Raw genomic sequence first — 17,132 nt, forward strand, 5'->3', positions numbered from 1 at the left:
TCCCAGTTCACCTTCTGTTTTTGCCTGCAACTAGCCTTTTAATCCAGCAAGTTATTTTTCTTTTATTATAATCCGTCTGTCATCTAACGATTCTGTTCAGTCTGGGATGGACTGCTTGTAGTGAACAGGTTAATGGGAAGGATTTCTTTGTCCTCCTCCTCCTCTCTCTCTCTCTCTCTCTCTCTCCCCCCTAACCTGACGAAGATTCCTCACGCATTCCAACTCAGCATATGGCAAAACTTACCCATGCCTGAGGGATGTTTTGAGTAGAAACCATGAAAACTCATTCCTACCTCATAACTAACTCAAGCAATTACGACCTGGTATTCAAGTTCTCCCTCACATAAAAAACAAACAACTACATTATCCCTTGCTGAGTAAGTGAACTAAATCTCGTAACATTCAGCAAGCCACTGCATCATCTCTTGTTGAATACTTTACCTAAATCTCGCAACCATATATTCAGTATTCACGCTGCGGAAGTGGCACAGTTCCGTCACTTAAAAATAAGTATACAGAGAAATAGAGAAATAATTAAATAAACACCACAGTACATCTTGTTAGCAATTTATTTTTCGGATTAGAGCTCATTGTCCTCTTACGTCCTATTTACATCATTCTTTTATCACCTTAAATTGCATAAATAACCTGCGAGGGAGTTTTACGGTTCCAGAGACAAATAAATTGGTAAGGAATAGGTCCTAGAAAGTCACCTTGAATCGTATCGTCGTTTGCTTCAGTTTCCGTAACACCACTTCTTCTGCGATTTATTTAGACTTTTACATCCCAATATTCATATGACTGATGTTAACATTATCGATGTAATAATAAATAAATCATTATGGAAAAGGGACTACGGAGTTTACCTGAGATGATGATCCGTATATTAGGGGGGGATAGGGAGGCCGAGGACGAGATGGAGGGATAGAGTGGACAGGTATATGAGAGAGCTGGGGGAGAGGGCAGTGAAATGGCGGGGACAGGGCGACACGGAGGCGATTTGTTTGTGGCCACCCCCTATGGGATTAAGGCGTCTGGCAATAGACAGATAGATATTTTAGGTAGCATAGGAGACTTTGCAGATCGTCTTTGAAAACCATATATTTTCCACATTATATTACAACATTCTCTTGCATGCTATTATTGCAAACTATATCGATATTATTAAAACACACACACACACACACACACACACACACACACACACACACACACACACACACACACACACACACACACAGATAAAAGAGAAAATAATATCAATACGTAGTTCGCTGAGCCGTGAAAAATGTCATACAAAGTTTCCCACGCCTACGAGGTTCCTGTAAGTCCTTGTATTAAGTAACATTTTAAACATTCCTTTTGCGACTGAACTCTCATTAGTACAGAAAAAAATGCTTATCAAGTCTGAACTGGTATCTGAAAAGGTGATAGCCTGTTTTCCTCAATTTATATATCAGTTGCACGGAAAATATTATCATCCTTTAAAATAATATCTCTCAGTTACAATGACTACTACATGCATTTTTATTTACTTATTAATTTACTTATCTGTTATTCTTGCTTCCAAAAGATTTTATTCACCCTTACTAAGACCTCGTGGAAAGCGATAATTGATGACTATAACCACTCTAGTACGAAAAGACACTCACAAAGTGCATAATAATATCTGGCAGCGGGAGGAATAGAATGAAAAATGCGGCACTGGACTAAAAGGGCTGTGTGAAGAGAATGCGGTCCCGGAGATTGAGGACAAGGGTGGTGTTGGTGTGTGACAGGAAGGCGGATGTGTCACTCCCCGTGCTGGCTGTCTCCCCACCAAGGCCTTAGGTTGGGGAGTAGGAGAAGGGGGTGCGTGAGAGCTGGCGTGGTGGGGAAGGGGGGAGAAGGGAGTGATAAGAAGTGAGGTGGAGGAAATGGAGGAAAGAGGTGGAGACGGAGGAAATGAGCGACAAAAGGGGAAAGAACGCTGGAGCTGAGATATGAAGTTGGGAAAAAAAGGGAGAAAAACTTCGGAGACGATGAAGGGGACAAGGAAATGGAAGGAGAGAGAGAGAGAGAGAGAGAGAGAGGTTGGAAGGGTCAGGAAAAAAGAAGACTGTGATACAAGGGAGGGATGGAGATGAAGAAAGGAGGAAAAAGGGAGGAAAGGGAAACAATGCAAAGTCGAGTTGGGGAGAAAAAGAATCGGGGGGGGGGAGAAATGTGGAAGAGGTGAAGAAAGGGAAGAACAAAGAAAGAAAGCGGTGGAGAGGAGAGATGGAGAAAGAGAAGAGTGAATGAAACAAAAGAGAGAGATGGTGAAGAAAGTGGAGGAGAGATAAGGAGATAAGACTGGGAGAACTGCAAGAGTCACGGAGGAGATGGAGGAATGGGGTAAATCTGATGGAAGGGACAGAAAGAAAAAAAGATGAGGGAACGATGGAGGAGGGAGAGGCAAGAAACTGAGAAGGAGGAGAGAGGAAAGAGGAGAAAAGAGAGAAGAACGAAGGAGAGGAAAGATGGAGGAGCTGGAGGCGAGATGAAGGTGGTGGTGCCGAGATGGGGAGGAAAGAGGGAGATGAGATGAAAGAACTATGTAGGAAGGATAGTGTAAAGGCAAAAAGCGGAGTGAAGAACGATTGAACAGGGAGGAGAAAAAAGATGAAACGAAGAGGTGAAGAAAAAAGGCAGTGATGAGAAAAATGGGAAGACAGGAAGATATGAAAGAGGTGATGGAAAGTCGTAAAGCATAGTGGAGGTACAGAAATGCAAAGAGGGTGAGGAAAGTAATGGAAATGAAGAGTGAGGATGAGGGGTGGGCGAAGTGTGGGAAGTGAAAAGTGGAAGTGGGAAAATGCCATGCGAGTTGAAGGGTAAGAGCTAGGCAAAAATGGATAGGAGGATGTGAGGGCAAGTGGTAGAGATGGGGAGAGAGGAAGTGGAGTGAATAAAAGTCAGAAAAACGAAGGTAAGATGAGGATATAAAGGATAGCAAAGAAAGAGGAAGAAAGTAAGGCAGTGAAAAGGAGCAAATAATTTTCAGTTCAATGAAAAGAGGGGGAGAATGAAATAGGGGATAGTGAAGATATGGTGGCATGTTATAAAGAAGAGTGTAAAAAGGAGGAGATTAAACAGAGTAGAGTGAAGAGACGGACGGGATATTAAAGAGAAGAATGTAAAGATGGGGGGAATAAAGCAGGCGAGAGTGAAGAGACTATAACAGATGGGTGTGAGGAGAGGAAGAGAATAAAACAAAGAAGTGTGAAGACGAAGAGAAAAATGAGAAGGCAATGAACACAGAGAAAATGGAGAGAGAGAGAGAGAGAGAGAGAGAGAGAGATGAAAGGAGAATGAGAAGAGGGACTGAAGAAAACACACAGGACAAATAAAAATAATAGAGAGACAGACAGACAGACAGAGACAGAGGTGAAAGGAGAACGAGAAGAGGGACTGAAGAAAACACACAGGACAAATAAAAATAATAATGTAATAAACTGCCTAGTGAGGAAATAAGGTAAAAGAAATGGTTGATGACAAGCGAGATATCTGAGTGTGGAGAAAATACATGTGAGGAAGAGCAGCGTGAATGTGAAGGACAGAGCGTGGCCTGTGAAGCCTATTATTACGAGATGAAAGGGAGGAAATGAGTCGTGGAGTGCATGAGGAGGAAGGCTGCGGGGAAGACATGGAAGAAGAAAGCAGGAAACAGGCTATAACAGTAAATAATAATAATAATAGTAATAATATTAATAATAATAATAAATATTATAATAATAATAATAATGCACAGCTTAAAAATATGTAACTAAAACAAACAGTTCAAGGCAAAGAATATGAAGAAAATGGGAAGAGATGATTGAGAATGAGGGTGATATATAAAGAATAAGAAAAGAAAGTGAAACCGCCGGAGGATGACAACATAAATAAGGTTACATGCTTAAAAAAAAAAAAAAAAAAAAAAAGGACGAAGAAACGAGACTAGACAGAAGTATGACAGAGAAATAAAAAGGTTTGTAGGAGAATGATGTGGGTGAAAAGGTGAAGGAAATAGAGATAAGGAAAAACAAAGTACTGCGAGATCGGAAGGAACTGAGCATATCAGACTCGTCACCTTCACCTTTCGAGTGTAAGGTGTTTCACTCTGCTAATTATTATCACCTGGCGTTAATAAGAGTAAAACTATAATTGCTGCTACAGAACACTCAGAGGTTTAATAGCTAGAAATATACGCCGCATGAAACTCTTTGGCTGTCAAAGCACAAATTGAGAATATATAAAAATCACAACATTAAGAGAGATCCCTGAACATTGTAACACCAATTCCAGTATGTCCACCTATCCGCAACAATAAGCCCTAACAAAGAAAGATAAGCAAATACGTAGCAAGTAGCCAAAATGAAGTGAATAATCTGATAATGAAAGACTGTTTTTGGAGTAGGTCTAGGCTGCAAAAGGCGTAGGAGTGGCTGTGTGTGTCTAATATGGCAGTTGTCCACCTCGACTCGCTGCCCCGGACCCACTCTGTTTACCTGCCTTTTTGCCCGCCCTCAGGAGTCCAGCAAGGCCGACCCCTCTCGGTGTTTGCGTCATGCTGCTGCTGCTTGTTGCTATTTGGTTTTCAGGTACTGGGAGTATTAGAGAGAGAGAAATAAAAATCATTTCTCTCTCTCTCTCTCTCTCTCTCTCTCTCTCTCTCTCTCTCTCTCTCTCTCTCGTGATAAATTTTAACAGCTTCATTATCTGTCAAACTTTACCATCAATCCTAAGAGTGAAGTGAGAGGCGTCTTCTCATTTTTCCCTGGTCGCGCCAAATACCATACTTGGGGATACGGCATATCTGTCATCTCTCTGCCAGTCAGTCTGTCTACCAGTCTGTCTCGCAGCAAAATCCATCACTCTTGGACACATTATAACAAAACTTGCCACACGAACAGTCTTTTTGAATCCGAGTGTCATTTAAGAACTGAATAACCCCCCCTCACCCTCGGCCATGTCCTTCCCCTCCCTGAGTGCTTCACCGTCCTTAACCATAACTTCCCCCACCATGACACAGAGATAAATAGAAAATAAATAGAAAGACGAATAGATTAATGGTATGTGAGTGAATAATATATACAGAGAGAGAAAGAGAGAGAGAGAGAGAGAGAGATTGGGAAAATCAGGGTCTATTCTGTCAGTGTCACATAACATGCAAGTATTCACGGTTTAATGGTGTAAGCATGTACGTATTAATTGTATTCAGGAACACAGATTGAAAGGAGGGATGTTTGTGTTTAATTAATGTGTGAATGCAAGTGCGTGCGTGCGGGCATGTGTTTGTTTCTTTGCTTTCTCTCTCTCTCTCTCTCTCTCCCCGTGTGTGTGTGTGTGTGTGTGTGTGTGTGTGTACCCTGTATATAACCATATGTATTTCGGGTTGAATATGAGATGCAAACTTAATTTAACAACAGAACCACACATGTACTTTACTATCGTTATTAAAATCATTACTGCCATTAATATGTAGGTTTCCGTTCTCATGTTCCTATTTTTTATCTGAAGTTGTTTGTTCATATTACTATCATTCTCATCACCACAATTATCACACTATTATTCGTCTATTATCAGTAAGGTGCTATAGTAGGACTCGCCCACGTTTGCGGCTGTGGTGTGGCTGCACCTGTGTACAATGGTGCCACGTTTCCCCAACTTGCGATGTGAAACGGAAGCTATTTATGTACAAGGCATCACAAATTCGATAAATTCTGATGAATAAAACTTACACTTGTGTATTTTGATGGATGAATTAACAGTAATCTTATTATGCATAAAATATTTATACAGTAACACAGAAACATGGCATACATATTGTACAGTGTTGCTAAAAGAAATTGTAGTCACTTTTAATAGTTTTTAGCGTAGTTTTAGGGTGGGTAATAATATCACAGTTATGGATATAAGATAATGACCTGAAAAAAGAAGAAATATGCCAATATCCAAAGTAAAAGAAATAATTCATGTAATTCTTGTGAGTGGCAACACTTACACTGGCATAAGATAAAGTACGTACCTCCGTAGACCCAAGCATATCTTGTACAGATGTTGCTAGGGAAAAATGCTCTCATTTACCGGCTTTTACCATAATTTTAAGGGCGAGGAATAATCACATTTATAATCATAAGCTAATATGTAGGACAAAATAGTAGGCATATGCCAATACCGAAGAAAAAAAAAAAAACATTATTCACTCGCGAGCGGCAACACTTCCACACCCAGTCGGTGAGAGAGAGAGAAAGAGAGAGAGAGAGAGGCAGGAGAGGGGCATGCATTGAATGCATTGTCGGCATCACTAAATATAACAAAACCAAATTAACAAATGAAAGCACAATTATAAATAACTTATAAAAGAATCAAAAGTACTCAGGGTGGCTCACATTTCCCGCCAGGAGAGAGAGAGAGAGAGAGAGAGAGAGAGAGAGAGAGAGTGATAACGGTATAGAAAACGTGGCAACACTGTACACAGGTGCGGACAACACCACAGCCGCAAACGTGGGCGAGTCCTACTATAGTTGTCAGAATTGCAGCATCATCAGTATTAGTCATGTAATGTCACTGTGTTGTTGCAGCATTTTTTCTTCTAGTCTTTATTCACCTTACTTCCTCGTCAGTGTTATTCTTTGCTGCTGCTTTCATCATCATCATCATCATCCTTTACATAATTATTTCCTTCATCATCACAACAAACTCATGCAGGCGTCGTAATGTACATCTCCTCACGACACTTCCTCCATCCCAGCTGCACTGATCTGGCACTTGGCTCTCAATAGGCACTTAGCAAAAGAAAAATAGTATACATAAGTGCTTGCAGCCTTTCATGTTTACACGAGACATTCAGGAAATCTTGGTGAATATTGTTGCTATAAAGAGTGAAGAAGCGCTGTTAGGGTCACACTCACACTCTCTCTCTCTCTCTCTCTCTCACACACACACACACACACACACACACACACACAGAGAGAGAGAGAGAGAGAGAGAGAGAGAGAGAAAGAAAGAGAGAGAGTTTCCTATTCTCTGAACCACTCAACGTTAGTGACAGTGAGTGACCTTGCTTGTTGCTCTAGTTACGCTTTGTGTGTCAGAAGTCTAGTGAGTGGCGCAATGTGTGTGTGTGTGTGTGTGTGTGTGTGTGTGTGTGTGTGTGTGTGTGTGTGTGTGTGTGAGAGAGAGAGAGAGAGAGAGAGAGAGAGGAATTTCTTAAAAAAAAAAAAAAAAAAAAAATACATGCCATTGCAATTTTCCTCTATGACTTTACAGTACACTCGTATCATGCATATGGAAAAATGCATGTATGTTCCCTAAATTGTCCGATATGGAGTGAATTTCAACACACACACACACACACACACACACACACACACACACACACACACACGAAAGAACAGGCAAAAAATAAGAGAATATATTAGCCACTTGGTGGTAGATGGGGCGCTCACCATCCACTCACTCTATGTAATGCTGCTTTGGGTGTCTGCCCTTTCTCTCTTCCTTCCTTCCTCCTCTTTCCTTCATTCTTTCCTCTTCCTTCTGCCTACGGGTGACTTTACACTCCCTCTTCTGTCTTTCTTTCTTTCATTCTTTCCTCTTCCTTCTGCCTATGGGAGACTCTACACTGAGTGACAAGCCAAATGGTTTCTTATACACCAAGAAACCATTTACTACGCTGGGTGGTAACCATACAGCTAAATTATGGTGCCTGGTTGTTTAGTGAGTAATTAAGGCGCTCCAATTGGTTTGAGCCGATGAAGGTTTATATCCAAGGGATGGTTGGGGTTTATTGCTCACGTAATGCCATTCAGGGATGAGTGAGGCTGGTCACTCTCATCTTAAATATCAGGACCAACTTGCCTAGCCCCGGGCTCCTACGCTCCTCACGCGGCAACATAGGATTGGATGATGGATGGATGGATGGATGGATTAGCTATTTAAATAATGCAGTCATAAAACACACATAAGCACACGGAAACCAAAGAAAACGTAAACATGGGCATATTAGTCATATACACAAGCACACAAACAGAAACAAACAAAACACAGGCCCTTAAATAAACACAACTGCAGATTCATGATAAACACAAACACTCAGACACGTAAATCATGAACACTATAGCACACAGATACATACCAGGTAATATATATGCACAAACTCAGTCTCATAACAGAAACAATGATACGTAAAAACAAAATATGTATAGACTCAGAGAAGCAGAAAAAATATACACAAACCCAGAGACGTAAGACAAGCATTAACATACACGTAAAACAGTCACTAACATCTAAGGCATCAACACAACCCCGGAGACCCATAACTCAAGTATAAACACACAAACACGTAATATATATACATAGAAGCACACATGGAAAGCTAAACCAAAACACACAACGATAAACAAACTCACTCATACGTATAACATAAATACAAACCCAAACCCAAAGATGACAAACACAACCACGCAGAGCCATAAAACAAACATAAAGGCGCTGACACATAAACATCAATACACAAACACATAAGTCAAACACAAACACACACAGCTACCGTAAACTCAAGCCTGTATATGTGCTATCAAGTGGTTTTATTAGCGAAGCAAGTCGGTTAGTGCATTATCACGTAGCTTAAATAGACACACTAATGGATGTGCAAGGACGCCACGGTAAAAACGCGGCAGGCATAGTGCTCACATTAGCTTCTCTCTCTCCCTCTCTCTCTCTCTATGTATGTATGTATGTATGTATGAATGTATTTATCTATCTACCTACCTACCTGTCTGTCTATCTGCCTCTGTTTACTTCTCTTCCTCTACTTGTCCCTGTGGGTAAGGGATGTGAAAACAAAACCACAAGTCTATTGTTTAGGAAGTTGTGAGTTGTTGCGTAGTTACACAAACACACACACACACACACACACACACAGATCACCCACTCGTTGTGACCGTTAGTCCTCATTGTTTCTGCGTATCTGTGTAATTCGCTCTCTCTCTCTTTCTCTCTCTCTCTCATTACAGATACAGACCCACTTCGCCTGAACAAAAACCATTTTACACACATGACCAATCTCAAGGTCTCTCACACACACTGTTCTCCCGTATGTACGCATTCAACCACCAAGAGAGACATCCATTCTGAAAGAGAGAGAGAGAGAGAGAGAGAGAGAGAGAGAGAGAGAGAGAGAGAGGAAATAAAAGATAAGTGGTAATGAGGATTAAAAGGGTGACATAAACTGATATATTGTTTGTTATGCAAGATAGACAGCTATAGATAAACACAGATGGGTGGATAAACGGATATAGGTAAATAAACAGACAGATTAACAGGGAGAGAGAGAGAGAGAGAGAGAGTTAACTGGGAGTGGACCACATATCTCCCTCCCCTTCCCTGTGTAATACCCTCTCCGTCTTCATTATGGGGTGTTTTCATGAGGTCTGCTACAACTTCTTTCTCTGCTACAATTATGTCTGGCCTGCTTCCTCCTCCTCGTCCTTCCTCACGCATTACGCTCAATCCCCAGTCCCTGCCCCTCGCTGCGATAACCTCAACCCATTTCCCTAACCCTCTCGTGTCCTCTCTTGGCTCATGGTCGTCTATATTATATTTCTCGGTCCCACATCGTCCCCAGTTTTAGTTCCTTCAATCTAACCCACGTCTGTCTGTAGTTTATTATATTTTCGCAGTTCCTTCTACTGTAGCTTTTTTCTCGCAGGTCAGTGGAATAAAAAGACAATGTTATGGTTCTGCTTCCTTTCAATAGCCCTCTTCTCTGATCAGCATTATACATATTTTCATGTTAATGTATAGCCACAACTCAGCCATGAATATGTTGATAGCAGCTTCAGGCCATATCAGAGTAACAAGAGTCGAGTCATTTTTCAAGTCCTTATCCTTTTAAGCTCTGAATCTAGTGGGGCATATTTTACACCTTTCATGCTGCTACCTGGAGATATTTTAAGTTTAAGAAAAGTCCTATCATACTGAACGGGTTAATGAAGGCTACGTCTATCCTTCTCGGTTTGAGGAATATCTCCAAGACTGAATAAAATCACCAGGAAACAGCGACAGTATTGTAATATGTACGATAATATATGTATCTAACTGTACAGCTGTTGTGTGGTGAAGTTGCTGAAATGTTAAAATAAACGATGTATCTCTACCAAGCTACTGTAGTTGGACTTGTAAGACGATAGACACAATAAGGAACTGTTGTAAAACACATCCAACAACGACACGTTACTTTATTTAGAAGAGGTTTGTCCTAATCTCTTGAGTCAAGTTGCTTCCTGACTCCCACCAATTTCGTTGGGAGAGAGATAAGGGGGAATCACGTGGACCAGGTGCCATCACGTTATGCTGAGTTAACAAATTCTCAGATCGCTACACATAAGAGAGCTTTCTCAGCGTTCTCAGCCTTACTCTGCACTTTTTTCAACAGGAAGTATGTCAGCGTTAGACAGCACATTCATGCCAGTAGCTTGATCATACACACTGGCTGCAGAAAACATTTTTAGCAATTGCGCCACACAACAGCAATACAGTTAGATACATATATTTTCATGCATATTAAAGTGTACAAAATACGTCATTGGGGTGGGGGTTAACTAAAATACCTAGCATGTCTCTTATTCAGGCTACCGTCAGACGATTTAAGTATGCCAAGGAGAAAGCAAGTGCATCAATAATCCTTAATACTCTCTTCCGTGTTGCATAAATCCTTCCAATACCGTCATACTCTGCAGAAATAACGTACAAAATGGATATTAACTACCAATATCAAAAAATAAATCGCTATAGAAGAGGTGTTAGGGAGTTTCCTTAACCGACGAGAATACGAACCCAATAGTGTGGTCATGAACAAGTGTTTTTTACAAGTTAGTCACCGGTCTGTATCCCACCATTGTACTCTGGTCTGTATATCTCCACAGAATAGAGGTCTTTATTGCACCACTTTCTTAGTCATATTCAATTCTACTTCTTAGCACCTTCTCATATACTACTTATACGAACGTACTTGCATCAGTGTCGTGCAAGGTGAAATGGACAAACTAATTCACTTAGGCAGGGGTGCTACGAAATATTCAAAGCCAAGTAGGATCGAAATCTCGAGGGGATAGGAGTCTTTCAAACACATTTTTGTAAGCGATTTACCTTCCACGGACCCATAGTATATATATGCTCTATATCATTTTAGCATCGACTCTGCATATAGGACATACCAGAGAAAGTCAATATGCCTTAGATCAAAATAAACCAGTAAGAAAAAGATGTTAGGGAGCTTTCTTACCCGAGAAGAGAGGGAGTCTTGTACTTCAGCCCTGTATATTACACAAGGACATGAGAGGAACGGGACTATGAGGAGAGAACTACATAATATTTTCCTTTTAATCTTGGAATGCCTGTTACCCTTCCCTTTATCTCCCTTCTGTGGGGTTAAATCCTTTATTGTTTATTGTTGCTACCGCCGGGCGATTTTGCTCAGCTCAAAAGAGTTCCTTTACATAGTATCAAGGGACAGGAATACTCTCTCTCTCTCTCTCTCTCTCTCTCGACAGGGGGTGTAGCTCAGTGGTAGAGCGTTCGCTTTGCATGTGAAAGGCCCCGGGTTCGATCCCCGGCACCTCCACGACCTGTTGGGGATGTAGCTCAAATGGTAGAGCGCTCGCTTAGCATGCGAGAGGTACGGGGATCGATACCCCGCATCTCCAAGACTGGTTCATGTTTTAAGAAAACACTGTTAAAATGTTAGAAGTGAAGCAAACAGGTTTGTAGGATTTATTTCGTGAAACGCGAGCAACAGGATTTCTAATGTAATATTGCAACTTTATATAGCATTAGTAAGGCCACATTTAGACAATGCCGTGTACTTTTTGTCCGCACGTTAGAAAATTTACAGAGAAGAATTACAAAAATGTTACCCGATATCCAGAACCATTCATATGAACACACTGAAAATACTAAATTTAGGGTAGGGGACACATGGAATAAGCTACCTAGTGATGTAGTCGTTGCCATTTCTATTGAGAGTTTCAAGCATAGGAAAGGAAGGCATATGACAAGTAAGGGGTGGATATAAAAAAGACCTACTAACAAGTGCTAATTCATTCTTTTTCTTATTCAGGCTACACTATGATAGTCGTTTTTCTCCCTTCGCACAGTCCTATAAAATGTCCACGACAGTTGCTCTACAGAAATTATACTGTGTGGTATTCCTTCTCACTTTTCCCTGCCAGTTTCGGCTAGAGGATTTGGTGGGCGGTGAGACCCGACTTCATTACTATCCTTGCCTTATTCTAGTACAGTACTTTAGTTACGCTTGTATGAGCTGCCAAGCACGGACCACCTAGCCTACTGCAGTACTCCTCTCTTCTTATTATGTTCCTCTCTCTCTCTCTCCGTTAGTCTAACCTTAAGCTAAAACTGTTCCCCTCTCGATACAGATTCGACCAAAGTGTAAAGGGACTGGACTTTGTCTATATTTGGAAGCGTTAGTCTCACTCCCAAAGGACAGCAGTCAAGGTGAGGTGTGTGTGTGTGTCCTGTGGGTTCTGTTGCAGATGCTGTCTATTTTTGTCCCTGTCATTCACCGCCACACTATAATCTGCTTGATTCCTTTCTCTCTCTCTCTCTCTCTCTCGACAGGGGGTGTAGCTCAGTGGTAGAGCGTTCGCTTTGCATGTGAAAGGCCCCGGGTTCGATCCCCGGCACCTCCACGACCTGTTGGGGATGTAGCTCAAATGGTAGAGCGCTCGCTTAGCATGCGAGAGGTACGGGGATCGATACCCCGCATCTCCAAGACTGGTTCATGTTTTAAGAAAACAGTCTCCAAATGTGATAAAGGGTTCTAGAATTTATTTCGCGAAACGCGAGCAAGAGGACAACTAAAGTAATATTACAGTTTTATCTATGATGCCACATTTACACTATGCCATGCAATTTTGGTATCCGTACTATAGAATGGATGTAAATTCGTTAGAAAATTTACAGAAAAGGATGACAAAAATGATTCAAGATGTTCGGGACCTTTCACATGAAAGACAGAGAAGACTAAGTTTGCACTCGCTAGAAGGGCTTAGAGTGAGGGGAGACTTAACTGGGGTGTTGAAGTGGATGAAGGGAATAAATAAGGGAGATATTAGCACGGTACTTAAGGTCAGCATATTTGATAGTAATGGTTTATAACTAGAGAATTCCCGTTTCAGTAAGGAAAGATGTAGACAATAGTTTGACAATGGAGTGGAGGACGAATGGAATAAGCTACGTAGTGACGTAGTTGCCACCCTGTCAACGGAGTTTCAAGCATAGACTAGATATGCATATTTCTAGTAAAGGGTGGATATGAAAGAAAATCTAATGACACGTACCAAATAATTCTTTTTCCATTTCAGGTAACGATATGAGAGTCTTTTTTTCTCCTTTCGCACATTCCTATAAAATGTCCACGACAGTTGTTCTATATTGTGTGGTATTCCTTCTCACTTTTTCCTGCCGGTTTCTGCTAGAGGATTTGGTGGGCGGTGAGACCCTTCTTCATTACTATCCTTGCCTCTTGTATGAGCTGCCTAACACGTACCACCTAGCCTACTGCAGTAATCCTCTAATCTTATGTTCTCTCTCTCTCTCGTTGCGTCTGTTAGTCTGACCGCAAGATAAAACTGTTCCCCTCTCGATATAGATCCAACCAAAGTGTAAAGGGACTGGACTTTGTCTATATTTGGAAGCGTTAGTCTCACTCCCAAAGGACAGCAGTCAAGGTGAGGCGTGTGTGTGTGTCCTGCGGGTTCTGTCAATTTTTGTCCCTGTCATTCACCGCCGCACTATAATTTGCTTGATTCATTCTTTCTCTCTTTTTCTATCTCTCGACAGGGGGTGTAGCTCAGTGGTAGAGCGTTCGCTTTGCATGTGAAAGGCCCCGGGTTCGATCCCCGGCACCTCCACGACCTGCTGGGGATGTAGCTCAAATGGTAGAGCGCTCGCTTAGCATGCGAGAGGTACGGGGATCGATACCCCGCATCTCCAAGACGGGTTCATGTTTTAAGAAAACAGTCTATAAATGTGATAACTAAAACAAATAGGGTTCTAGGATTTACTTCGCGAAAAGTGAGCAAGAGGATATCTAAAGTAATATTACTGTTTTATCTAGCATTAGTGATGCCACATTTACACTATGCCATGCAATTTTGGTATCCGCACTATAGAATGGATGTAAATTCGTTAGAAAATTTACAGAAAAGGATGACAAAAATGATACACGATGTTCGGGACCGTTCATATAAAAGGGAGAAGACTAAATTTGCACTCGCTAGAAGGGCGTAGAGTGAGCGGAGACTTAACTGGGGTGTTTAAGTGGATGAAGGGAATAAATAAAGGAGATATTAGCAAGGTACTTAAAGTTGGCATATTAGATAGTAATGGTTTATAACTACAAAATTCCCGTTTCAGTAAGGAAATAGGTAGACATCAGTTTGACACCAGAGTGGAGGACGAATGGAATAAGCTACGTAGTGACGTAGTTGCTACCCTTTCAACGGAGAGTTTCAAGCATAGACTAGATAAAGCATATTTTTAGAAAGGGATGGATATAAAAGAATATCTAATAAGTGTTAATTAATACTTTTTCCGTCTCAGGTTACACTAAGATAGTCGATTTTCTCTTTTCGCATTTTCCTATAAAATGCCCACGACGGCTGTTCTATACCGCGTGGTGCTCCTTCTCACTTTTTCCTGCTGGTTTCGGATGGAGGATTTGGTGGACGGTAAGACCCTTTTCCATTACTATCCTTGCCTTATTCTGGTAGTTTAGTTACTCTTGTAGGAGCTGCCTAACATGGACCACCTAGCCTACTGCAGTAATAGTATCTTCTTATGTTTCTCTCTCTCTCTCTCTCTCTCTCTCTCTCTCTCTCTCTCTCTCTCTCTCTCTCTCTCTCTCTCTCTCGTTGCGTCTGTTAGTCTGACCGCTAGATAAAGCTGTCCCCCTCTCGATATAGATCCAACCAAAGTGTAAAGGGACTGGACTTGGCTATATTTGGAAGCGTTAGTCTCACTCCCAAAGGACAGCAGTCAAGGTGAGGTTGTGTGTGTGTGTGTGTGTGTGTGTGTGTGTGTGTGTGTGTGTGTGTGTGTGTGTGTGTGTGTGTGTGTGTGTGTGTGTGTGTGTGTGTGTGTGTGTGTGTGTGTGTGTGTGTGTCTACTGTGGGATCTGTTGTACATGCTGTCTATTTGAATCCCTGTCATTCACTGCCGCACTCTAATTTGCTGGATTCATTCTCTCTCTCTCTCTCTCTCTCTCTCTCTCTCTCTCTCTCTCTCTCTCTCTCTCACTCACACACACACACACACACACACACACACACACACACACACAATTTCATGTCTTCAGCTTACCATCGTTTTCATCAGCCTCGTTAAACTGACTCTGCGTAAACTACTATATTTCTCTGCCAGGTTTTATTCTCTCGTTTTAATTTACTACCACTACCTTGTCACTATGATGCTTATTATTTTTTTTTTACGATTTTGTTAAACTAAATTTTACTGGAGAAAGTATTACAGCCAGCGTGGGTTGGGAGCTCAATAATATCCTCACTATACAGGAGAGAGAGAGAGAGAGAGAGAGAGAGAGAGAGAGAGAGAGAGAGAGAGAGAGAGAGAGAGAGAGAGAGAGAGAGAGAGAGAGAGAGAATAAAAGAAAAAAGGCAATAAAAGAAAGAATATATTAAATTTTTTCATGCCCTCGAGAAGAATGATGAAGGAAGTCTTAAATATCGCGTCAGAGGAAGTTCCGCCATTAAGGTTTTCAGTTCACTTACGGTTGCCATGGTTACGAAGCTGCGTGTTTTCTCAAGGATGTAACCTGGATTTAATGGGTCTGATTACGAAAACTCTCTCTCTCTCTCTCTCTGAAACTTTTTCCACTATAATTCATCCCTCATGTACCTTTCGACTTTATATCCCCTTTTCTTTTCTTTTTTTCATTTGCTTCTCCAAACTGTGGAGTGACGTGGAGCATGTGGAGCATGTGGAGTGACGTGGAGGGACAGGTTGACGAATGAAGAAGTGAAGGAACGTTGTGGGGTAGATGTGGATGTGGTTGAAAAGATTAGGAGAAATACACTGAGGTGGTTTGGACATGTGGAGAGAATGGAGAATGAAAGACTGACTAAGAGGGTGTATGTAGGTGAGGTGGAGGGAGGGAGAGGGAGAGGTAGACCGAGGTTGAGGTGGAGGGATGGAGTTGAGAGGTATATGAGGGAGGGGGGGGTGAGTTGGGGGGAGGGGAGTCAAATGGTGGGTGACAGAGTGACTTGGAGGCGTTTTGTCTGCGGCCACCCTTTGCGGGATTAGGGCGTCGGGCTATAGATAGATAGATTCTCCAAACTAGAAATATGTCAGTAACTTAACTATTTTGGGCAGCATTTATTTTACTGTACTTTAGTTTTAATTTTATCTATTCTATCGTTATTATTATTATTTTTTTTACTTTCCAGATATGTACTGTACAGTAGTGTGCAATAGAGAACAAAACTTCCGTATGTTTCAGCTCTTTCTAATCTCTGTTTTCTAAGCTGAGTAATGTTTTTAAGTTACGAGAGGCTTGGTACGTTTCTCTGCTCACAGCTGGTTGCTTTATACACTGTGGATCAGGGAGGAAAGTGACTGACATAAGTGTGAGGTAGACGCTGCGGTGTACTATGACACACACACACACACACACACACACACACACACACACACACACACACACAATTCGCCAGGAAATAATAGGCCATGTGCACTTTTAAGGCTGTGGCACACTAACCTTTGTAAAGCCATCTTGCGTTACCTGGAAAAAGGAAAAAAAAATCTAACCTCGACAAGATGCTCCTGAAGGTGGCATTTAACCCTTTTGCTGCGCTTTATTTTTTTTTCTTACTTGGAGAACCGGAATAAAGCACAAGACGTACATCTCACAGGCAAAAGGTTAAAAGCACGAGATGGGTAAATAATACAATAGGGAGCTTAAGACAGTGGGTGAAGATTGTAAAAGTACTGAGAGTATTTGAGGAAAGACCGAAAAATTATAAAACTACAGTGGAAATTTAACCCCGGGACTTCGAGGTTTTTCATAGTGGATGTGTGTAATC

The 17,132-nt window shown here is 41.5% G+C and overlaps 6 non-coding genes across 6 annotated transcripts; all 6 read left to right on the forward strand.

Annotated features, from left to right (window-relative positions):
• Positions 1-11,560: 11,560 nt before the first annotated feature.
• Positions 11,561-11,632, forward strand: TRNAA-UGC (transfer RNA alanine (anticodon UGC)). The gene has a single exon. It is a non-coding gene; the product is annotated as a tRNA-Ala (tRNA).
• A 9-nt stretch (positions 11,633-11,641) lies between these two features.
• TRNAA-AGC (transfer RNA alanine (anticodon AGC)) lies at positions 11,642-11,714 on the forward strand. Its single transcript has one exon. It is a non-coding gene; the product is annotated as a tRNA-Ala (tRNA).
• Positions 11,715-12,647: 933 nt separating this feature from the next.
• TRNAA-UGC (transfer RNA alanine (anticodon UGC)) lies at positions 12,648-12,719 on the forward strand. The gene has a single exon. It is a non-coding gene; the product is annotated as a tRNA-Ala (tRNA).
• A 9-nt stretch (positions 12,720-12,728) lies between these two features.
• Positions 12,729-12,801, forward strand: TRNAA-AGC (transfer RNA alanine (anticodon AGC)). Its single transcript has one exon. It is a non-coding gene; the product is annotated as a tRNA-Ala (tRNA).
• Positions 12,802-13,871: 1,070 nt separating this feature from the next.
• TRNAA-UGC (transfer RNA alanine (anticodon UGC)) lies at positions 13,872-13,943 on the forward strand. Its single transcript has one exon. It is a non-coding gene; the product is annotated as a tRNA-Ala (tRNA).
• A 9-nt stretch (positions 13,944-13,952) lies between these two features.
• TRNAA-AGC (transfer RNA alanine (anticodon AGC)) lies at positions 13,953-14,025 on the forward strand. Its single transcript has one exon. It is a non-coding gene; the product is annotated as a tRNA-Ala (tRNA).
• The last annotated feature ends 3,107 nt before the right edge of the window (positions 14,026-17,132 follow it).

Source organism: Coenobita brevimanus, chromosome 93 (assembly GCF_032717465.1).
Source record: "Coenobita brevimanus isolate Jiangsu-jjx chromosome 93, ASM3271746v2, whole genome shotgun sequence".
Classification (NCBI taxonomy): domain Eukaryota; kingdom Metazoa; phylum Arthropoda; class Malacostraca; order Decapoda; family Coenobitidae; genus Coenobita; species Coenobita brevimanus.